The 26,239-nt window shown below is 31.4% G+C and overlaps 1 protein-coding gene across 2 annotated transcripts in view; it reads right to left on the reverse strand.

Annotated features, from left to right (window-relative positions):
• LOC129980827 (uncharacterized) overlaps window positions 1-10,881 on the reverse strand; it is a 102,127-nt gene extending 91,246 nt beyond the window's left edge. The window contains exon 1 of one of the 2 annotated variants that reach the window (XM_056091232.1): window positions 10,554-10,878. The gene's annotated coding sequence lies outside the window, so the exon portion shown is untranslated. Of the gene's footprint in view, window positions 1-10,553 lie in introns of both variants that reach the window. The other variant, XM_056091233.1, reaches the window with a different exon arrangement.
• Between the last annotated feature and the right edge of the window lie 15,358 nt (window positions 10,882-26,239).

Below are 26,239 nucleotides of genomic sequence, written 5' to 3' on the forward strand. Positions count from 1 at the left end.
GATATCCGTCGAAATAGATTTTGAGGCCCCTATAGATTTCAAGGCACGAAGCGGCCGCCTATGCGGAAAACCGCCACATTATAGTCCTGTCAAATTGCACTTTTTAATCCATTAAAAATTACTTGACAGCAGCTGTAATGACTTAAATTTTTGAGCTGGCTATCCAAAACTGGCCTGCAAGTTTGCCCCCGGAGATATTGCCATATTAAGGTTGGTGGCAATGTGAAAGTTTTCACTCCAGATTTTCGAGTTTAAATAAAAAGCTGTTAGCCTTACAGCTTTTGTTTAAGTCAAAAGTAAAGTAAAAAGATGTAGATATTGTAATGAATTATAAAATGATTTATAAAATATAATGAAAATCAAGTCAGAAATAAATTTAAATTAAATAAAAATTTCAAAAATTATTTTTCACTTTTTTTAAATTTGAACGAAATTTTTGAAATTCCACTTAAGCCTGTCTTATAAAAAAAGAGAATAAATTTTTAAAAAATTAAGATTAATAGAAGCATTATTGTCTGGAAAATCTGATTTTGTAATAAAAAAACAGGTAATCGAAAAATGCTTATAAGTACTTTTGTTTATTTGTCGGAATTCGAGAAAAAGAATTATCCTGGAAGAACAATCCTGGAAGATTTTCGAAAAAGAAGTAGTGGAACTTAATTTTGATAAAAAAAGAAAAAAAAATGCCTTACATTTTAGAAATTGATTAACGGAAAAAACACGAAAAAGCTGGGTTCGCGAATTTAACAGCCATCGGAATATGAATTCCGATTTGATAATTGTAACAAAATTTAACTTCAACTTTCTTTTTCACCAATTTTTTTTTAAATCGACCATCATAACACCATTTGAAATAGGAAAACAACTCTTTTAAAATAATTTTTTTTTCTTCGGACTTCAATGAAACAAAAATACTTTCAGGCAATTTTGCACCGTTCTGTTCTTTTCCCCGATACAGTCGAATTTTCAAAAAAATAAATGAAGAAGATATCTATCTGAAATTTTTATCAGTTTTTCTCTTCTGCATAACACGAACTTAAATAGAGTTTCAAAAATTATGTTCAAATATTTAAAAAAAATAAAAAAAACCAACTTTTATTTATTTTAAATTTACATATGCTCTAATTATCATTTTACCATTACCAAGTATTACATTTTATAGCTTACATTACAATTCTTCATAATTTGTACACCTTTACTTAACTTTTTATTTAAACGCGAAAAATTGTCATTAAAATTTCCAACGCTTCCTCCAATCTTTATTCGGTAACAACTAAAGGTACAAACTTAGAAGAGTCCAGTTTTGGATAGAAAATTCAACAGCATAAGCCGATAAAATTGCTTTTATATACTCGTTTTTCATGGCAATTCGACTGGACTAATAATTTAAAATCTGAACCGAGGATGACAAATAAATCTCAAAAACGAACTGGAAAATCTATTTCTTTTCTCATTTTTATATATATCAAAGCTTTCTCCACTGGTGAGATGTTTATGAAAGGTAGTAGAGTAATGATTGCTTATTTGAATATTCCGGGATAAACTTCTATAAAGTCAGCTCAAAATGAGGCGAGGAATTTTTTTTTTCTTTCAAATTCTACTATAAGCAAAGATTCTGTTTTCAATTCAATCAACTTTTTCTTAGACTGAAAACTTATTTATCGATATTTATTTATTGAAAGGATATGGAATCCGGTAATCATCTGTTCCACTTTTGAGGAAATATTTTCGGAAACTGCCTTCAGTTTGCTGATGTTTTATTATTTATTTCTTAATTTCTTGAGATATATGTGCAATAGTTTCACAGAAAAATGGTGAAGTGTTTCAAGAAAAAGTTTGTTGTTCTCAATACATAACTTCCAAAATTCTAAACTTTATCGAAAAATGCTATCGGAAACTTGGGATATGAATCTTCCGCTCTGAAGGAATATATCTAACTTCGAAAAGAAATCAGACAAGTATTCGAGACTTTGAAACCATTCACGATCATCCAACTTAAACGAATGTTGGAAAGGATGATTCTCAAAAAACACTCAAACTTCATGTCAAACAAATATGTAAAACTTCACCCTAAGACTAGCATTAAAACTTCCCCATGAGGAAATAGGTTTTGTGAATGCTGCCCATTTCTTGACACAATGATCACAATAGCCTCGAACTCATATGGCGGAATTGGTTGAAATGGACCCGTTTTAGAAAAAACATTCAAAACTTTCCAAATCCGCTTTACTAAGGAAGCAAGTGCTTTTATACACTTATTCGAGGAGACTAGAGTAACCATCTGCCATAGGCTTGTCACCCTCAGTGTACCACCCCAACCACGCTCTGACCCATTTATTCCCTTTTTAGTAATCAATGGCATGAAAAATATCTGCTTCCGCCGTACATTCAGAAAGAAGATGACAAAGCAAAAGTCCCTCATTTCTTTTCAAGTACCTTACAATAATTATTAAACGGTAAATGATGCTACAACAATAATCTCATCAACTTGAATAGAAAAATATTTACGATTCATGACAATAAGATATCATTTGGAATAATTTGGAAAATGCTAACTGCTTGAACAGATTTTAATCTTTAATGACAGGATTTATCAATGTCCATCATTCATCTTTTTCTCATTAACTTCATTTTCTTTACTTTATTATTTATGAAGAATACATAGAAAAATTCGACCTCTAGACATTTCAGAGATCAATAAATACATATATTGGGCCACTTCTGTAAAGCAACTATTTAACTTCAAAAAGATCCAATTTCAAAACTACATCTAAGTAAGTACAACAATTTTGAACATGCTCGTTGTTAGATACAGAAATTAGCCGCTGTATCTAAGCCTTTGATTGCGTCTATATATTCTATATTATATATATATATATATATATATATATATATATATATATATATATATATATATATATATATATATATAACATTTTTTGAATCCTGTCGGCTCTTTAATATGTAACATTATTTTATGTGAAGCTGGATGCAGTTTTGAAGACAGTGAAGAGACTTTTTATCTTTTTAATCCATCGGGAAAGCATAATTATTTACAAGCAAAGACGCGAACATTGCACGTCCGCCACAGCGAGGCACAAAGCAGAAGTGAGGAAGAAGCGAGAAATGAATTATCCCTCGCCTTATATAACCTTAGATTTTGATAGGGAAAATATTTCTCCACAGTGCTAATATATTATTAAGATTCTGATAGGGATTTCTGACGCATGTCAATCACATGTAAGGGAAACACAGGGATCTTTTAAGAAAGAATGTGCTTACTGGACATTTTTTACCCCTTCACGCCGAGCGTGTGAAAGTTTCGGCGTTTAGCCAATTCAGCAGTTTTATAAAGCTTATCTTGAATTAATTAAGTAGAAAAAGTGGAATTGGATCACGAAATAAGAGATTATTTTAGAATGAAGTTACTATGGGCTAAATTAAGATAAAATCTTGGAAATTAATTAAATTAAAATTAAAAGTTTAAAATATCATTATATATATATATATATATATATATATATATATATATATATATATATATATATATATATATATATATATATATATATATATAAGAAGAAACAAAACGGAACACTTATTCTTCTAAGTCGTAGAATTTTTACATTGAATCTATAACTTCAATCCTAATTAAATATTACTTTAAAGAAGCCAGATAAACAATTTCAGCGTTTGACGCTAAAATTGTATAAATAATTGAAGTATATAATATGTAAAAATTTCTTTGAATTCACTTTCTAGAATATGGCTGCTTATCATTGGTCATGGCAAAAACATGGAATTTTAAGGTTCTCCAATGCCTCTACGCTCTCATGCCGAGAAATCAAGATGAATGTATGTTAAAACTCTTTAATAATCGAAGAAGCATTTGCGGATAGCATTTATTAAAAACTATTTTTTGAGAGAAAAATTTCATCATACGATATTTGTTTAGGCAATGTAGGGTTGTAATAAGATGCGATTCCAGTTGTTCGAACATTAAAACATTTAATTCGACGATGAAAAAAAGTGTTGGTTGGCTCACCACACTAGTTATATTAAACTCACAGATCTCTACTGTTTACGGGTTACTGCTTACATGGGGGGGGGGAATCATATTATAAGAAGCTTCAACACGACACCAGCGCCATCTTGCAGAAGGAATCTCGTAACAATATTAATTTGGGATTATGATCATGCTTGTTCCATCAGTTTGTTGCATGAGTTGAATATTTCAAACAATTCAAGAGAATATGGTAAAAATCCATTTCTTGGTAGCAGAAGTGTCAATAAATGCTGCCATTTCCAAATTGAATAGCCCAAGTAAGGTAATAAATTTTTTTGTCATTGCGTCTTCTCTTATATTTATGTCTCTGAGTAAGGAATGAATTGAAGGCATAACCCCTAAAGTTTCTTGATAGTTGCTGTTTTGATAAGTTTGGTACATATTTTGAAGCGATATTTTTTGGTAATATTTGATAATATCTTCAACTGAAATTTTTTCAAAGTAAGGGTTTTGCTCCGTTACTGCTTTTTTTTTGTGTGTGAGAGAATTTACTGTTTTATTTTAAAAATTGTTGAACGTTCTAGAGTTCAAACCAATAGATCATATGGTTTTATTTTTTTTTCTCTGATTAAGTCTCTTTTAGTTATTCTATGAATAACCGTTGGTAATTTAAAAGATATACTTTTCAAAGCTTGAAGGACAAAGTAACTACATATCAAAAACGCTATTTTTTTTGGGGGGGGGGTAGTTTAGTTATATTAATGACCCATTTTAAAGCACCCCTTGGACAATTTTAAGACGGAACAATTGTACGTTTGGACAATTTTAAGTTCGAACCGCTGTCAGATGACGAGGATAACACCTGAGATCCCTTCACCACGTTTCCACACCACACTAGTGGGAGGACGTTTTTCCCCCACGGCTTTTCGTGACGGTTCTTCGATGGAATCGGGGCTAGAACCTGAAGCCCTCCAGTTCCGAAGCCGACCAGTTTCCAACAGACCACTACGACCCTTAATTTTTTCTTTCTTTTTTTTTTTTTTTTCTGGAACTGAGATGTTATCAGTGGTCTGACGGATTACGAAAAATTTCCACCATAAAAATGGAATTAATGGTATGAATCCGATTAAAGAAAGATTGTAACAATATAACATTTAACTGCAACAATTATGCGTTTTAATATCCACTGTTAATAAAATAAAATCTCTGCAATTACAAAATTTATATAACACACAAATGAATTCTCATAGAATAAGATGCAATGTGAGTGTTGGGAATGCCAAAGCGTATATAAATTTGAATAAACATATATTTTGAAAATATTTTAATTTTATTTACCCATTTTTAAATAATAGTTTATTAAATAAACTCAAGCTAAAAACTTAGTACAGAAAACGTTCATGGTATGGTATAACTGGGAGCATTAAAATTTTAAAATTACTAAATTATGGGACAAAATCAGGCAAAATAATTAAAGAAATTGTATCCATTTTAAAAATTAGCTTTTAAAACATATCTAAAAAGGTGATGTAACAAGTTCAACTCAAATTCAAACATATGTTAGATATATAAAAACTTGCTAACACAAGTAAAGGTAAAACGTAATGTTTCAATAGAAAAATAAGTCATTGTTATAAAATGCGTTTAAATCAGTTTTAAAAAATTAATTAAAATCACAGAAAGAAATCAGAAGTTATGGCAGAAAAATGTAAAATCTTCCCGCTTCAATTCCACCCTTGTTAAATCACCATAAAAGTTTTTTTAACAGTGCAGTTAAGCCTTCTAGATACTAAGAGACAGTAGTACTAGATTTAATTCACATCCGTCAGAGTGTGAAATTATATAAGGTTCAAATATGTATACAGATAAAGAAACCGATTTTCAAATTTATATATACAGATTGAATATAAAGATACATTGAGATATTTCTACAGCCACCAGCCTCCGTTCGTAACAAATTCGGCGGTTCTTAAGGTCTTTCATTTTTGGAAGACAAAATATTTTTTGAAGCAAGCTCTCATTCAGTTTTTCTCAAAAAATATTAAGACTGATCCACAGGAAACAGCGAGAGTTAGCTCCCCATAACTTTCTCGTATATTCTGCAACAAAGATATTATCCAAATGAACACCTTGTAAGGCACTTTCGCACAATAGTCACGAGGTATTAATTTTTGGCGTGGATTTAGGATTTGTACTGGATCTACTGTGCCATCCTTCGTGACTGTTTTGGCGATTAATCTCTATCATGCTGTCAAAAGTATCCAAAAATCGAATTTGGATTTCAGACGCGTTCTACCAGGCGAATGAAACAAAAATTTTATATAAAACTACATTTAAAATCTCAAAATCATATACCAAATTTGATACAATTAAGCCATTGCGTATTTGAATTATCGCTTTCTGAAAGTACAGCCGACAGACGGCCAACCCCTGGTTACAATTCGCTCAACATTTGATAGGTGTCCACAATATAGATATTACATTTCTGTACCGAATTTTATCCATCTCGCTCTTTTCGTTTTAACTTAAACTCAAACAGCCGGACACACAGACTTTCTTTGAATAGAGTTTGCACAAAATTGATAGAAATCTACACATTTGGTTTTAAGCCTGTTTACCAACTTTCACCCGTCTAGCTGAAAGTGTCTTTGAATGATCTTCGGTAGACAGACAGACAGATGCTGGGGCATTTTCCAAAAATGTGTTTTTCCCAATCAGGGAAGTGTAAAACAGAGATTCGTCAAAATCTTGAGTTCGAATGTTTTGACGATTACTTTCTCTATACTTCGAACACTTAAAAAAGTAAAAACCCTTTATTAGAAGATTATTACTAATTTATTAATATTATTTTCTGAAATAAAGACTCATTTGTGTTCTCTCGGATATTTCACTTCTTTTCATTTGCTTTTTCCTAAATGGAAAAGTAAGCGGCTAACAGTAGTTATTTAGTTGTAACAGCTGAAAAATATCATGAGCTTTTGAAGAGATTCATCGCAAGCTGAAAATGGCATGAGGTTTTGTTTACTTGCGTCCATCCGCAATTGACTTTCTTGATGATTTCCCGTTATCATATGAAACACCGGTCAAGATTCAGAAAAATATCCTACTACGACGTTTAGAGATCAAAAAGCTTTGTTTATGGAGAATATGGCTTTTTACTTTGTGTTTCGTAAAGACATTCACTTCAATCTCCCTCCCCGCTGGAGGCAGGAATTCCCTTTTCTTTCCATCTGAGGATAGAAATGGATGTTTTCAATTTGATTTCCAGCGAGGTTTGAACGAATACAGTTTTTTTCCCCCCTTTCTCTTAGTATGGAGTTGTGATGGAGCTCCTATCGCTTTGAGAGATTTCAGTATGCTAGTCGCCTTTGACGGTTAGCTTGATCGCACATATTATTGATTTTTTAAACGATTTATTTGGAATACTTACTTCATAGCGATTATGCATTTGGCGACGGTTATTTTGACGCTTATTAAGTTTTTTTCTTGACGCTTATTTCTTTATTTCTTTCACGTCTTGTTTCCGGTAACTTAAAGGAATATCAACCCTCTTCAAATAATACATTAAGTAAGCATTAAATTAAGAGCAGATATAAAAATATTTGCTAAAGCAGTCAAAAACGTTTGTGTAGTGATTTCCTTACATTTCATTGTTGCCAATCAACAATAAGTAATAAAAGCGATTTCTGTGCCACAAATATTAGGATAGATAAATTTTTAACGTCATGCCTACGTGACAGAAAACTCCGCGCTATGTAAAAGTTACCACTAAGAGGAGTGGCCGCTGAAGCAATTACTTTAAATGCTGCTCCCAAGTATCCGGCCAAATGTGGCAGTAGAGCAGGATAACAAAAAAAGCCGGATAGGTCAGAGCTCTATGAATTCATTTCTTTGCCTACCAATACCAGAAGACAAAGTTTTTACACCAAAACTCAATGTTATAATATGTATTTTCTCGCTTCTTATTGAGTACTAAGCCCTCCACTTATCTCAAGCCACGCAGAATGTGAACCTAACCGCGATCCGGTGAAACATAGAAGCAATTGCCGGTAACGCGTCGAGTTAACATAAAAGGTCTTGTACTGGTCGTTTATATAGGTTTATATACTGCACTGCGCATCACAAGAGTTTATTAGAGAAAAAAAGTGTTAAAGGATATAAACTGCTCACATTTTAACATAAATTCTGTAATATCTAACTTAAATGCTGGAAGTAAAAACAAAATATTAACAAGGCCTGAAATCTTGAGAAAATTGATTCAAACATTTTATTTTTCAATGATAAATGTGACACAGATATGAAAAAGTAACCCTAAGATAAGAGTCAAAACTTACAGTTTTTAGTTTTTGAAAAACGGAAGCCGGATAGTCACGAACCGGATACCCGAGAGATGACTATACGTTATTAGTTGCGTATACAATTACAAAAATACCAATTCTATTAAACCACAAAGGCAATGGCAGCAAATTAATTTAAACATTCTTTTCAAAAAATAACTCTTAAAAATATGAGCATTTCTATAGAATTCACTTTGCATTTGACTTGTTTTCGCCTCGATTTCGCGGTATTTATAAATCAATTTACAATTTACTTATTTATTCTTAGTGTAAAGATCCAAATAATATCTTTTGGGAAACAGTATTCAATTTTTTATCTTGTTGCAACTATAAACGATCTATGCAATCATATAGGCCTATGCCATATGATTTTTCATATAGAAATACATGAGAATACAATGAGAATATGATTTCTCATATAGAAATACATTATGTCCTTTCCCCCAATAATTCATTATTTTCATTGATTCAGTTCTCGAAAACACTGCAATAAAATATTTATCAGCCATCAGCTCTTTATCTTCACGGTTATCTGCATTAAAAACGAGATTCGTAAACAGCTCACATACAGGTGAGAAAAGCAAACGTGTTATTTTTTAATTCTTAACACAATTTTGTTTCAGAACAAGAAGAAAATATACAGTACATGAAAACAATAATTAGATTGTAATCTATAGAAATTTTAATTATTGAATAGATTTAATTAGTTATTTTTTGTTGATTAAAAACAATGTACCTACACATAAAAAAGGATTATTTTATCTTTAATGATGAACGTTCGCATCGAATAAAAATATTATCAATAACTTAAAATGTTTTGTTTATTTTTCTTTGAGATGCCGTTTGCAATATTTAATAAAACTTTTATCATTTCTAAAAATTATTAATAAATGACGGAAAAAGCTTTAGGGTATAAAGTAAAATAAAAATTCCACGATTCAAAAACATTCCTCAAATGATATATAAATGATAGATAAAACAATTTCATTTTCATTTTCAATTTCAAAAATTATTCAATGAAATATAAAGAGCAGTCTGCAATTAATATTGATTAATGTTTCATATATGTGAAAAAAGCACTTACTGCATGTGTACATAGATAAAAACAGTTTCATTTCGTATTGTCCTGCCTTTGTTCCGTTAACTTTGTATCATTTTAGTCGAAAAGAAACTTGCATCGTAGGTAAATTATATAGCTAGATCAACCTACATTTACAGTATTTATCTGTATAATATTTCGAAAGCATGTCCAGTGTTTACTACAAACAAAATGAACCCTCAGATGCGTTAGTAGAGCAGAAAATGGCAAGCATTCAACCCTTATATTTTATACGTCATTAAAAATTGTTTTCCCCGTCAGATTTATTTTACTTCCCGAAAACGAAGATAATTTATCCATTTTTATATGGCCTTTAAAGAATCCTTTCATCAAAACTGCTGAAATTTTAGAATTTGGAAAACCGGTGTTAGGAAATATCATTGTTTCATAATAGACAGAAATGAAACGGATGTACAGTAGACAAAAATTTGACAATTATATCTGAGCCTGATATTATGTGCACTTGAAAGTAGAACACCTGGCACAGGTGGGATTAATAATTGGTTTAAATGTTGATTATTTCATATATGTACATAAAAAGAAACTCGTCATTGCATTATTTAAAACAAAATCTGCATTCAAAAAGACAGAATATTTAAAACAAAATCTGCATTCAAAAAGACAGAATATTTAAAACAAAATCTGCATTCAAAAAGACAGAAAGACATTCAGACAGATGATAGTTTGCATATGCAGCTTGAGAATTCAGAAAATCTTATGGAAATAAGTTCTGACAACTTTGATTTAAAACAGCATTGTTTTTTTAATGTATTTCCATTTTTTATCTTTTAAAAAGCTGGTTTATTTTAAAGTAAAATAAGGCTTAAATCACGGCAACAAAGCATTCCAATAACGGTAGACGAATAAAATACTTTTAGCAACTGATTAACAACAACAAATAATTAACAACAACAAATAAAATAATTTTTTAACATGCTTTTTGCTTTCTGAATATGCGACAGCTGTACAGGTGAATCTTTTTACAAGTATTTCTCAGTTAAGATATAAAATAGGGCTATTTACAAAATGGAGAAAGTTTTAATATTCAAAAACAAACAAATTTAAAAAAATCATTAAAATAATGAACAAAAGAAAACAAATAAAAAAATACCTTGTAGAGTTGGTTCATAAAACTGTCCTTCCGGTATTGGATCACGTGACTTCCGGTACTTTATAGACCGCACTATTTTGAAAAAGTCTTTAGCTAGACAGACACCACAAATTTCTCTACCGGAAGTTTTCTGGAGCAAAATCGAACGTAAAGGGTAGAAGTTGAACGCAAATTACAGTTCCGCAGTGTCAGCACATACAGAGGACGTTCTTTTTCACGTGTTCTGCCAAGTGTCGGTGAGGGAGCTCTGGATGGATAACAGCTGTCACAATACGATAACAATTCAGAAAATTCTGATCCAGAATCGCGACATTCTTTTTGCATTCGAGAAAAATTAATCGTTTTCGTTAAAGAAATTCCGGTAGGAAAAAAAAGAATGCATATTCGTCCTTGAAATTCATTTTCGTCGCGGCCATGACGGATAGCGGTGTCCGTCGTCATAGAGACCGCATTGAATCGATCACGGTCTGACGCGCATGCTCGGCCATCACTGACGATACAATGAGTGCGCTTCAGTTGCGGTGACCGACTCATTCGTGAAGATTCTGTTTTTAGAAAATTCAAAAACTTGTTACTGGACCATTCAGGATGAAATGAAAAGGTTTGAAGATTTCGAGCGGAAAAAAAGGAAACTAGGTTAGAAGAATTATCTTTGTCCTTCGGTGAGAATGCTCTCAAAACTAACCCCATTTTTTTATCTGATGAAATTACTGAAAAATTCTTAGTTAAAGAAGAAGCGAGGGAGGTAAAGAATGAAAATATATTCCACCAATTTCAAATAAAAAAAAATTCAAATTTCATTCAAGGATATTCAAGAATCTTAATAAATCTAAATCATCCTTTACCAGATGCGGCATGAATACCAATGATTAGTTACTGAATGACCACGATGAAATGAATCCGAATTAAAATAACCTAATTTCTGACCGCCAGGGAAATGGAAGGCAATTCCGTCAGTATTAATAGTAACAATACTATTAATAGAAAATTGTAACAATACACTATTAATGGGATTTATATGTAAATTTCTATAATATTGAGCATACTGTATATTGAGCTATTTAAGAAAAGGGACTGCATATAAGATAATCTTGCAGTGACGACTACACTGTTAATATGAGGATTCCTTATAATACTTCTTTGGGGAGTAAAACGATATAGCTAAATTTGTAATAAAGAAATTTCACTTAAAACATTGCGTCCGGCTCTGAAAGCTTACCCAGGACCTGCACATTTTTTTAATGTTGTAGAAGCATGCTTGGCAAGCAATGCACATTTTTAATTTTCATTTGGTATTATATTTACATAATTCTTAAATATTACTATATATTTTATACATGTATTTATCATATAAAATATTTTAACTATTATTTATTTCAAAGATTTGAATAATGCTTTAGAGTCTGATATTTGGTAAAGTATATTGCCTTGTGCAATGGTGTTCGGCACGATTTGCAGATTTGCAAAAGTATCTTGTTTTAAGACATTAAGGACCACGTGCTAATTTTCTCGTATTTCGTATCCCACCTGTTACGGACAGCTCGTGTTGCGTGTCCCGTCTCTTATTCCATCATAAATAACAAAGTTATGAAGATTTTAGAATGTACCAGTTTGCCCCAAAACGTGCTATCCCAGACGTATGCCTTACAGATTTTTTTTTGTTGTTGCGGTCCTTAATGTGTTAAATATTTGCCTCTAGTTGGTTATGCATCGATTTAGCCTAAAAAACATGAAAACTAGATATCTCCTGACCCAGCCACAACGTTCGGCCTGCTGAAAACGAGAAACCTCGTGACCCGTACGCAATGTGACCTGCACACAAAATATTCTGAAGCATAAGAGTAAAGTAATTTCAATTCTTATTTAACAGAAAAATTATCCATTGCAATATTTTTAATCATTACAAATTGTCCTTCATTTCTTATTTATTTTCTGAGTCCACAAAGAAAATTCTGTACCGAGAAAATGTTCCAAATCTCTCTTCTAAGGCCGATTATTCACGCTCACTCCACACCACACCACACCAATGGAGTGGTGGCATTCCGCGCCACTACAATTTCTATTTAATACAACCATTCAAAAACATTCTACGTAATGTTATCTCCAACTTTGTCAGTGAACACTTTACTAGAGAACCACGTAAGCCACCTTTTTTAGCCAAACACCCACAGACTTCTTCTTTTCCACCCGCATTCACTGAACGTGCGGCGCCCGCTGGTAAAGTCTCGGCTTCGGCACTGGAGTGTTTCAGGTTCGAGACTCGATTCCACCGAAGAATCGTAGCGTAAGCGGGTCTAATGGACGTTAAATCCGTCGGAGCCAAACGTCCTCCCGCTGGTGTGGTGTTGAAGTCTGGAAGGAGGGGTGCCAGCTCAGGCTCGTCCTCGTCATCTGACGACGGTTCAAAATCACGAGGCCCGTTCCAAAGTAGCTCTAGTGTTTCTTTAAAACGGGACGTCAATATAACTAAACCAAATCAGTGAACGTTCATTTCGAATGCTAGTTTGGAAATAAAATAGTGAAAATTCTGATGGAATGTATATTAATCTCCCACTTCATGGCAAGGGGATATTGTTTTTTTTTTTTTTTTTTTTTGTATTGATGATCGATTTTGGAATTCCACCATTCCACTGGAGAGATCAAGTGTGGCATTATGTAGTGTGTATGCAACGATTCGGATTCAATTTCCTTCAATACTCATTTCACTTTTTTTTTATTTCTCTTATATGAATAGGGTTTGACGGTTTTTTAAAATCGGTTTTAAAAACCAATTTTTTAAGGTAAATTTGTCGCATTTGAAAACTGACTTTCTGGAACGCCTGGATATTCCTCTTCTTCAAAAAAACAAACAAATATTCTGAATTTTATCGGTTGGGACCGATTCGTCTAGCAGTTGAAGGCTTAGAGCGAAGAGATGTCAATTTATTAACAAGTGAAGGTCTATTTGAGTTTCTGTTAAATGAACTAAAAAATTTAAACACTGAAGTTCAGCGAAGAAATCTAGTGTACTTTCTTTAGCTTCAAAAACTGAAATTATGAAGTTATCTGGACAGATATTGTCTAGAATATTTCCAAGTTCTTATGTGGAAACCGATTCAGATGAAGAGCAAAAAATCTACTCATCAGAGTAATTTGGTATGCTTTTTTAAAAGAAGTCATGGAAAAATCAGTTGATAAGTTTCTTGAAGACCCGGAAGAAAAAATTTACAAATCCAAAGACACCGAAAGCCGAATTTTCATTATTTGAGGCAACAAATAAAAGAACAAAAATCTTAGATTTGTTATTTGATGCCTTGAAAACTATAAAACCAAGCTCAGTAAGTAGTGAATGAGTATTTTCAATTTCAGGCAATATTGTGTCCAAAATAAGAACAAGGCGTAGCCGCGGTTCAGTGAATATTTTATGTTTTTTAAAATCCTATTTTCATAGGAGAAATTAAAATAAGTGAAAATAATATAAATATTATTTTAAATTTTTGTTCGAGTTTTCGTTATTTTGTATAAGTAATATGTATATGAAATCCTTAATTTTTTTTTTTTAATATTTTTACTTTAATATTGATTTCGTTTTTTGTTACTGTATATAATTTAAATAAAATACTTTCTCCCAATTCTATTTTTTTTATTGACAAAAATTGGAAAACCGGATAAAACCGATTTTTTGGAAATATTGAATTCAAAAACCGGTTTTTCAAAAAGTCGGTTTTTGTATAAACCCTCTATACGAAGTATGCAGAGAGAAAATACTGTAATCGTCTATAAAAGTTCAATTCGTGATTTTGACGGCTATCCACGTTACAGATCACACTGAAACAAAAAAAACGCCTTTTATGGAATTATGTCTATCTGTGTGTGAACTCTATAATTTAAAAACGCTTTGAACTAGACAGATGAAATTTGGTTAATGGACTTGACACCAAATATGTAGATTTCCATCAAACTTTTCCATCCATTTAGAGGAAGTCTGTTTTGCTCTCCAAATACAAATCAATCCAATTATTATAAAACGAAAAAAGCTAGATAGATAAAATTTGGCACCCACATTTGTCATGTAAAGTGAAGATCCGTATCAAATTTTAAACAATATCCGACAAGGAGTTGGCCGTCTATCCGTCTGTACTTTCGCATACATACGTACGTATTCAAATACGAAATATCTTAAATAAATTCTATTTGGTACGCGTTTTTGTGACTACAATTGCAATTCTCTGTCGAATTTTGGTTTCAATGAGTCGGAAAAAAGGCACCTAGTATACATATTCTGTTTTCCGATATTTATGTATTAACTGCCTAGTAGCGATGAATCGCCGAAGATCGCACGCGAATAAACCCTTCCGTAATAATTGCAAATCAATGGTACACAGTTAATAATATACAAGTACCTTTTTTTAAAAAATATCCTACGAAACACACAACTTTCTGAAAATAAAAATCTGTACATTCCTGGTGTTCGTGGCCTTGTCCAGAAAACACAATATGATGCGGTGTTAGAGAGAGTAATCATTTCTTTATTTGATAGTATGCAAGAAAGCTTCAGGGAGACCATGTCCCTGGTTCTTTTCTTAGTTCGCTGAGAAAGAGCTTTATAATGGTTGTGATGGCGACTACATGTTCCGTTATAAATATAATTTATTTTTGTTTGCCTGATCTTTCCTTAGAGTTTATAATTAAGCTTTTGGCATTGTCTCATTTGAGCAATTTTTTGCTGTACAAATCATATACGCAAACAGAATTTCTATTAAAATTGTGATCAGTAAACTACAATATTTACATGAGGTGATAGCGAACATCATGATGTCTCTGGAAGGAAGAAATAAATAAATGCAGGTTCGCTCTCTCTACTGTGCAGTTCGGAGATTAGATCTTAGCTTTCTTAGGCCCTTGATGTCTCTCAAATCACCAACATGAACATCGAATGAATGTCAGAACTAGCCGATAATGAACCTACTGTGGCTTGCTACATTAATTTGCTATGATGAAAAGGCAATGATTGAAAAATTTTCATCAACTTTATTTAGTCTCATTAATAAAATAGAAGAAGGTTCATAGACTAAAATTTTATATACTATGTAAATTGGAAATTGCGAATTCAGAATTGCAACGAGCAGGGATTTGACAACAGGGACAATATGGCTGGCAAATTTAAGATAGTTAGTGCATGTGTTTTGCAAATTGATAATTTAATAGTATCTGTATATAGTACAACTCATAATTTAAACTTAGCTAGTGAACACTTCATCTATAACTCTAGAAATGATGACCTTTTTGGTACTCGGCAGAAATTCTTTAGTTCTTTTTATTTTTCGCCAGTAACAACATGTTGGAGCATTTTAATGAAATGCTAAAATTGTCAGTTGAAACATTTTCTAATATATTTGGTCATCAAAGTCCAGGGAAATAAAAAATCAGTATTTACAATTACTTGATGCAATGAACAAACTTCAAACGATGGCAAACAATTTTCCTGAATCGGATTTTGTGTCGAATGCAAGAAATTATAGATTTATCTGTATTTCTGTAAAGAATAAAATTCTGCAATATATCGAGCGAACACACAAAGCATTATAACAAAAATATCTGCCAATAAATTGTGAAATAAAATTAATTGCTGGATTATAAATTATTATCTCAACAGCTTCGAGATACATATTTTGAACAAAATCTCCAAGAAATGCAAAAAAATATTGTAAAAAAATGAATTTAGAGAAAGAATTTAGCAAATGAGTTAAAATAAAGGAAATAAATAAAACACCTGGTGAAAGAAGTAACTTGACACCTGAAGAATTATTTAAAATACAAATTTACAGTGCTCTTGATCTTTATTGTCTTAAATAAATTGGCGTTATCAAAAAATGGAAGCATTTGTGATGATTTTTGCTTTCTCTCTTTTTTTTTTAATACGTGAGTTTTGCTGCTTTAAGAAAGTATCAATTCACTTGTGCAATTGAAAGTTTGCAGTTATAACTCTTATATAAGGTATCGAAATTGCATCGTTGCTGAATATTCTATAGTCTTTTCATGGTTTCGGTTTAATTAAGCCTTACCCTAATATCATTGTCGCTTTCTGAACTAGAACTGAAATTATTTTCTTAAGGTATCTGCAAAATTTTAAGCAAATAATATAATAAATTTCTAAATTAGAAGATTTTTGCTTTATTATCCTTTCTTAGCTACAAAACTTTTTTTTTTCCAGTTTTTTAAAAAAACTTTTGTTTTTTTACCGGCATATTTTGGTTATATAGATATTTATTCAATGTTTTTCTAATGTAAATATTCAAAAACATAACTATTTTCGAACATTTTTTAAAAAGCATTATCCCGAACGTATTCACATACCATTTTCCGTTTTTATCTTTGAATAGTCATTATCGTTTTGCATTCTTGCAGAAATCGTTGTATTGTTTTAATTAAATCGTGTACGCGACATTACGACTGGATATTTGTGTTAACTTTAAATGTTATTTCTGAGGCATAAATATATTAAGGAACCAGAATTCTGGTAATTTAATATAATAATAATACAGCGACCTAATTAATAAGACTTCGTTTTCTTGACGATCTTTTGCATACTTTAAAAAGCTAAACAGTTTGAATGCTTGATTTTTTTAATGTAAGAACTGTTGTTATGCGTAACCATCTAAACAATTTCTAATGTACAGTGATAGAGAAATCATGCTCAAATTCCCATCAGCATACAATGCTTGAACCCAAATATGACATTTTGTGTTTCTTTTTTCTTCCTTTGTTCTCTTCACATATGACACGCAACATTAGTTTTTGTTCTATTTCGAACTAACACTTAATGTCCCTTTATTGAGTCTTTTTGCTTTGGCCGGTTCCGCTTCCTGTTTATGAGGTTTAATAGTTTCCATAACTGCCTTCTGGGTTATTCTTTCAGTTCGAAATAATAGTCCTTTTTATTGGACCAGCAGAATTCGAGAACTGTTTTTGGTCCACTCTAAGCATTTTTGAACAATAACAAAAAAAAAAAAAAAAAAAAGCCTGATTTTGTTTTTAAAGTATTTTAAGAAAATGTTATTTTAAATAGTTTCCAAACAAGTTTCTACCCTGAGGACATAACATATTTGCTATTTCTTTTAAAGCAGCATGCGGATTTTTAATCTTTTGTTAAAATATTTAATCGCTTACTTCTAGCTGTAAACTCTTGTTTCCTAATTGCAGCTGGTTATTTATATTTTTCTCTAAAAAAAGGATTTTTCCGTTCCTGTTTACATCGTTCCAGTATAAGTTGCCTATTTTATGGCCTAAATATTCAAAAGAATTAAGGTTACGATTAAGCAACTATCCAAATATGTTAACTATCCCGCCTTGTACCGCACATGCATGAGATGATATACTGAAATACTATGGCAACTGAATCAAAATCAAATAAGATGTCCGATGTTATGATTGAACTAATTTTTTACTGAGTGAAATACGATAATAAAGTTTAGATTTTTAGGATTTTAGAAAATATTTAATGGTTTTTTTTTTTTTTGGAATAGACATTCATCTTCCAAGAATTGGCATTTTTTTAAAATATTAACTTCAGTTCTGTAGTACTTCTTTTGGTCAGGCTGCTATCTGTTTTGATGAAAAATTAAGTTTAATTAAATTTGCCTTACTTCAATGTAATGAAACATTTATTGACTTTCTTCAAGCCAGTTCAAATAACCGACCGATTTCGAAATTTGCATGACAAGAGTCATTTATCCATGTAAATACCATTATTTTATTATTTCCTGAAAAACTTTCGATGAAATATAATTAATGAGTAAACATAACTTTTGAATCACTCTAAAGAATAAATCGACAGAAACTGCGCCCGAGGAATTTTTTATATATATATATTGTTTCACATGCATAAGAAACAATAACTTGCAGAGTGAAAATATAACCAAGAATTTATTTTAGGAGGAAATCAAAAGCTAAATCTTGAAATTGGAATTTAAAAAATTCTGCTTAGTTTCCGTTTCTTTAAATTTTGAAAGTGTTTATCTTAATAAAATTGAAAGGACAATATATTTCCATATAAATAAAACGCTTATATATATATTTTCAAATTTTCTAGGATAATTTATTGCAATTTAAAAAAAGGAACATTGAGCACATTTCAACGGATTTTGTATAAGATCTCTTAGCTTATGCAGTTTAAGTTTCTATAAAATTTAAATTAATTCTTGAGAGATGTGGATGTTCATATTATAAAATTACCATAATGAAAAAATCTCAATCACCTTCGTAGTCTTTTGTTGTGACAAAAAAAAAAAAAAAAAAAAAAAAAAAAAAAACTAAAACCCCCCCGCAGTTTAAACAATTTTTTACGGTAGTTTTACTTATGTACTTCTACCAGCTCATTGATGTCGCTACTATAAGCCTCTAGCCCCAAAAGCTTGGAGAAACTGATACAAACTAATTCAGCACGTGGCGTCATGACATCTTCTTGTTCTTCGAAACATCGCTCGCTAAGGGAGGCACGTTTCGTTTTGGTCGTTATTCGCATCACTCATTACGCGAGGACTGACTACATTTTAAATTATCATTATTAATGAAAGACATGTCCAAGATTTTCAAATACTGATCTGTTCATTCGCCGATATTTTTTATTTCCAATATCTTTTTCAGATTCCGAATACTTGAAATAAGGGTTATTTTTCAAAAAAATGTTTTGTCAGTGTCAGATTTGTCTGAAGAATTGGAAGTAGAAACTGTAGCACCCAGTCGTTTAGCTTACACCCAGCTATTTATAATTATTATTTAATTCAACAGATCTTAATATAATTTTTTATTTGAATTTTCGAATATTTCTATTATATCTAATTTGACTTTATCATTTATAAAGAAACGACTTACAATTTAATTTGCTCCTTTGACATAGTAGAGGGTGGTCATAAAATAACTTTCCTGTTTGGTGGCATCTCCAGTTAAAACGAATGAACGAAATGAAACCACATTTCACATACAGACTGTGGAAAACATGGAAAGATGAATTCCTCAAAATAAAAAATAAATAAATAAATAAAAAAAAATAAATAAAACCAAAAGTTGACGATAGGGGAAATACTGGTGCTGTGGGAGTACAGTTATGAATGAATTCATGAAACTCACAGGAAATAATCTTTTATTCATCAATATTAAGGTGCCCTGGACGCCGTGCAATATTCTGACCTTCCCTGTGTGCAACATATTTCACACGGTGTATGACTTTCTCCACTGCTGCGTGCAAGCTTCAAGCTTATACTGCTTGCAATTTTCAAGACATGCAAGTTTGCTTAAAAGCAGCCACGGTACTACACTGTCTAATGTAGAACAGTATGACCAATAAAGCATTCTGAGGTCAGGTAGAATCCACATTAAGCACACATCAACAGTTAATCACAAACAACAGCCAAGAACACATTAGCAGTCAAGAACGAATTGCTAGCAGGTCATTTGCTCTTCTCTTTTTACGAGGAATAATAAATAGCGCTGCTGTCATGCACGCACTAGGAATTTTACATAATCCATCTAGAAATGCAAATTTCCTTGTTCGTACATGACAGCAGCGCCAATATTTCTCCTATTGGCAATTGTTAGTACTGAATTTTTTCTGCAGAATTTATCTTTCCATGCTCACCACAGTCTGTATATAAAATGTGGTTTCATTCGTTTTAGCTGTAGATGTCTCCAAACAGGGAAAGTTATTTTATGGCCACCCTGTAGATTTGACACATGTTCGCAGTTTTTTCACACTATTTAATAAATGCAATATCTCCCTATATAAAATGCTTACGTATCTGGCACAAAAATCATGCTTATTACTTATTGTTGAATGGCAGCATACAAATGTAGACAAAGCACTTTCAGGCTGATTCATTTGAACGTTTTTATAACTGCATTTAATACAGCATTCAGCTTAGCTAATGAATGAAGTTGCAAAATATTTAAAATATTCTGGAGAGGGTACGCCGCGTCACCAGAAAGTACATTTAGTAAGAGGAAAAAAAGATATAAAAGAAATCAATATGCTTTAAACAGAAAGTTTAATCGAACGCAAAAATAGATTTAATCATGTCAGATGGGTAATCGCCATTATTTACCTATGAAAATTTATGTCCATATCTTCAAAGCAATTTATTTTTTAAAAACATAATTTTTCCATTATCTAAAGATTCAAATTATTACCTTTTTAATGATATCTGTTTTATATCCATGCAATTTTCCCTCAATTTTATTATAATTTTTAATTCAATTTAATACATTATATGTGACAATGTATTTAAATGTTTTGAAGCAATTCAAACTCAACCACTAACTCATCAAAACATTCAATCGCGAGTTTTTACCAGTCACTAACTCCATAGTAGGATTTGCACTTCTGTTTTTATTTCGTAATATGTACGGGCCGCGGTGACATGGTTGTATGGTCAAGGCTTCGGAACCGGAGGGCCTCAGGCTCGAGACACAATTCCACTGAAGAACCATCGTGTAAGCGGGCCTGGAGCAGGCAAAATCCGTAGGGGGCAAACGCCCTTCCGCTGGCGTAGTGTGGAAGTTTGGAGAGAGTGTGTCAGCTAAGGTGTTGTCTCGTCATCTGACCGTGACTCAAAACTACGAAATAGCCCTAGTGTTGTTTTAAAAGGGGATGTTAATATAATTAAGCTAAACTTCGTAATGTGTACACTTTTTAATTTCAGTCGATTGATTCAATTCAAATCACGTTTTTCAGTCATATCAAATAATAAGGAGAAATGTTCTAAATGTTAAATTTAAATGCATTCCATCTTAATTCTTTAACAGTCTAAAAAGTTAATAATCTGAGCAAACAAACTGGTCGTCAAAGGCGGTTAGTAAGTAAACCAATAAAGTACGCATTAAGAGACACTACAAGGACCTTAAAAGTTTTACTATTAATCCGATAAGAATTTAGAATCCCTTCTAGAGCTCAGTATAAATAACTGACTGGTGAAATGTTTGCAACTAAGATGAGTCGAGACTTCTCTCTCAATCTTTTTTTCATTCCCTCCCTTTTCATCACTTTGGTGTTATGTTTGGGATTCTCCGCTGGCAGAGTCTCAGTTATGGGACAGAAGTGGTTTATAATTTATGTAAAAAATAACAATAACTTGATGAAAAATCAACAAAATAAATAAAAAGTAATAACATCTAGAATCTAAAGAAAATAACATTTACAAATTGGCACGAAAACTATTTTTGACTCTCACAATAAAATCAATAGATGGAAACATGCATAACTAAAGGACGATGTTAAAAAACTTTTTGGAAAAGTTCGTAGTTCTGTGGTACAAGCACTGAATCATTTAGAAGTTTTGTTTAATTATATTAACGTCCATTTTAAAGCAACACTAGGTCTGTTTCGGGACGGACCTCGTAATAATTTTGAGCCGCGATCAGATGACGAGGACGGAACCTGAGCTGGCACCCCTTTCTCCAACCTTTTACACCACATCAACGGGAGGATGTTTAACCCCCGACGGATTTAACGTGCACCGAACCCGTTTACACGACGGTTCTTTGGTGGAATCGGGACTCGAAACTGAAACCTTTCAGTTCCGAAGCCGAAACCTTACTACCAGGCCACCAAGGCCTGAATCATTTAGAAAACTTGAAGCAAAATATCTTTTGTCTAATTTCACTGTTCTTTCTTTCAATTCAAATGATTTTACATAAAATAATTAATTGGAAGATGAAATATTAAAGTGGATGAATTATGCTCTTTCTTATTAAACTGAAGTTGACAGACAAAAATGAATAAAATTATTGTCTTTTTTTTGGCTTAACTGAATGAAGTTTCAAAAATGTTAAAACTCTTATTTAAATTATCTTGAATAAATTTCGTATGAATTAACTCATTCACTTTCTGGTACAGCAGGACTTTTTTTATATCTCGTATCTTTCTCATCCTATTATTATAATTTTCTCAATTTAGTTTAATTTGAAATAATAATAATCTGATAAAACAAGTAATAATTTTAAACGAATTAGCCCATTGAAAGCTAAGAGATGCTTGAATTCCATAAATAAAATTTTCTATGGAAATTTTCACTTAAAAAAATTCTGTCTACAATTATTGTTGAGACACATGCAAAAATTAAACAACGAGCAAAATTAGAGGCTCAAATTGTCATTATTATAGTTCAGTCATTAATTCTATTAATTATACTCTTTTTGGACTACTACTTCATCGAAATTTTGTATTTTCTTCTTTATTCCCACCTTTATGGAGTATGAACATATAATAATCATTACTTTGAAACATTTTGAATATAACTTTTTTAAATTTTTAATCTTTATCTTTGTTTCGTCAGCATCTACTATTTGTTTCAAGATTATAAACTCAGCACTTCTGGACGGTTTCATTCCTCAAAAGAGTGATGAGCACATTTCCGGAATCTTTGATTCCTCCACTTCCATCCCACTTTATTTTCTTTCTCCTCAAATTATTTTGCAGAAATAAACATCTCTTGGCGCAATGCGCAAAAGCACTGAGGATTTCCGTAACTGAAAACTGGCAGTATACGCTTGGAACTCTAATGGTATTTTCAGATTGTAGGTAATAAATCTTTCTTTAACTGCAACTTCAAAGTTCTGTAACCCTCAATGTCTTAAATTCATTCACTTATTTCCAGTAAGTTTTAAGAGTCTTCAAAATATTTAATCATTTATTAAATATTTAACCAAAAAATTAATCATTTCTTGCTTACATTTCAAAATAAGCATAGTATACATAAAGTAAGTATATTCCCCATTTGTAAATAATAAAAATTTTGGCATTCTTTTTATTTACGATTTGGCATCCATAAAAAATATGATTATCTATACACCCAATATTTACAAAATGATCATGAGCTCGAGTCAGATAAGTTCTTATTTAAAATGTTAAATCCTTTTTTAAAAAAAAATATAATTCCAAGGGCATGATAAATGCTTTATTAAGGCTTATAGCTTGTCTACACTTTAATACTTAAAGAAATGTCAAGGATTCTTTTTTTAAAAAAAAAAACTTCAAAGAAAACATTTTTGCAAAAATATAATATACATGGATCAGAGTAGATAAATATATTTTGTTGTCCGCGAAGAGAAAACAACTGAATTCATTCAGTTTTACTTACAATAAATGAAATTTATAATTATTTTTTATTAAATATTGAAAATACTTTAGACAGGAAATAATCTCTCTTATTCCCTTAAAACGAGAAAGAGTGAAGAAGCGGAAAGTCATTTCCCATTTTTGAAGTCTTTAAAAGCTACAATTATAAAAAATAATAATTCACACAATCATAATATTTTTAGCTCCTTCCAGTTTTCGTTGAGTTTCCTATACTCACTTTTGATTCGGAAATAAATGTGAGCTGCATGAAGAGCAGGAACATCTAATCAGATAGGTCAATTAGGCGATTGTCCGGGACCTTTACAGTGTTAAGGAATCTGAAAGTCTTTATACCATTTGATTCATTGATAGTTCAAGTAATTACTAATGTTTTCTTTTAGCATTTTTGAAGTTCTGTCGGTGGCTTTTTTCTTTGAGCGGACTACTACTTATTTCATTTTTGTGATTAGTTTTGGTTTCTGTATTCGTAATTTTGTTTTAATTCATGGAATTCCAGGCCGTTATTGTTTGCTTTTTTATTTATATCTAAAATGTGGCGCCAGTTATAATATTTTTTATTTGCCAATTTGTATGAGATTTTTTACATCTTTCGCTAGTTAATCTGCGACAATTAACCCTTTGCACTCTTATGGCTGGCTCCTCTCGGACACCATTCAAGACGGCTCATCCTTTTGACGTTCTATTTATTTATTTAATTTTCATTGTTAAAAATACCTGCAGAGTAGGAAGAAGATACAAATTAATTAAATGGGAGAATTCAACTTAAAACAATTATATACATTTATTTTTCAGAGCAATAAACAAGTCTTTGTGTTAAGTAAATAATTATGCATCGAATTAATTTTCCGAATGCGAAGGGTTAAATATGAGATATTGATAACAGCTGTGTAGACGGACACATCCTCAAGTTTAAAATTTCTTGGCACCAAGAGATGGAGTATTTGCAATGCCCTATTTCATGCCCAGTCATTCACGAATATGTACTACAGTTAAAATGCTCTTTTTAACAAATCGTGATTTTAATCGTGTTTGTACAGAAAGCCTTTTTTCAGGTTTATAAGATATTCTCTATATAAGGCTTTAATCTTACTTGTTCGCTTAGATGCAAGCGACAGATCACTAAAAGACAAAGTCATGGGCGCTCCATCAAGTCCATTCGCAATTCCTTTCTGATATCAATTTACCTATCAAAATATACAATTCAATATTTCCATAAACAGTTTATTCTCTTGATCTGGAACCCTGCGTTTTTTTTCCCCACTGATAAAGTATTACTCAAGGGGCAATGAATCTCAATAATTAGATTAAATTTTACTACAATCTTCCGAATATGTGTTTTGAGAACCACAGAAGGCACTCGCTACCTAATGGCAAAGAATCCACACTTGCATCTTTATATGAAGGATGGCAAAACTGCACAGTGATGTAAAGTCGTTACTTCGAAAGCAACACCAAATAAAGAAATTCTATTAACATTCATTCTTCCACAATAAAATAAGTTCTGAAAATTTTGGAACAAAATAATAAAATTTTGTAAAGATTTCAAAAGTTTTATAAGCGTTCCATTTTTATCCAAAGATAATTATAAATTATCTGTTTATTTTATTTATAGCACAAAAAACAGCAGTATGTTATTTTATTCATATCGAATTTATTTATCGAATAAATGTGCATCGAATTTAGTTTCAAAACAAAGTGGAAATAAATACTATCTATCTGGATTATCAATCGTGAGAGTTCTCTTGTAATTTGTAAAAGTTTAAGTGCAGTTCAATAAACATATTTTCATTGTTTGCAAACTTCATTCGGATCCAGAGTTGATGGAAAAAATAGTAGCAATTAAATATTCGCTTCTCGTACACTTGCTGCTTAAATGAAGCGTTACGCCTGGCCGTAAAGTGAAAAGAACCAAGTATTTTCATTCAGGAAATGGTCTTAATGTTTGATATGGATCCGTAATTTTGGAATCAAACTCATGAGCAAAATTTTATTCTCCTGGCATTCTATTTTTAAATCATACTGTACACACTGACAAACAAGAAAATAATTCATTCGTTGACGAAACTGTTTGAAATTTTGACTTAAAAAGTCCATCTAATTAGAATTCGCCTTTCAAGCTTGTTCTGTTTTTGAGATCGCAATCACACGAATAGGCGGTCAAATCTTTGGCAAATTCCCTTCCCAATTTGATATCCAACTATTGTTCTATACATAAAAACCGTAAACGAAATTTTATCTGTATACTTTATTTCATTTTGACATATTGCACCCCATGAGCAGGAGCGGATAGATTTCATGTAGGCACATTTCATCAAAAAATTTGACTGATCTACAATTTTAAGTAAAGACTGAAACTGTGTATCATCACTAAGACTTGTTACATTTTTTGTTTATTATATTCACAGACAAGCAAAATAATAATGTTAAAATGAAAAGGTTTGTAAAAATACTTTTTATTAATATACTGAGAAATAGAAACTAATTTTTTAATAAAAAAAGTGGAACACAAAATAAAATCATAAAAACATGAGGCGTTGATAGAAATACTTTAATTAAAATGGAGGTTTAATCATGT

Source organism: Argiope bruennichi, chromosome 8, assembly GCF_947563725.1.
Source record: "Argiope bruennichi chromosome 8, qqArgBrue1.1, whole genome shotgun sequence".
Classification (NCBI taxonomy): Eukaryota; Metazoa; Arthropoda; class Arachnida; order Araneae; family Araneidae; genus Argiope; species Argiope bruennichi.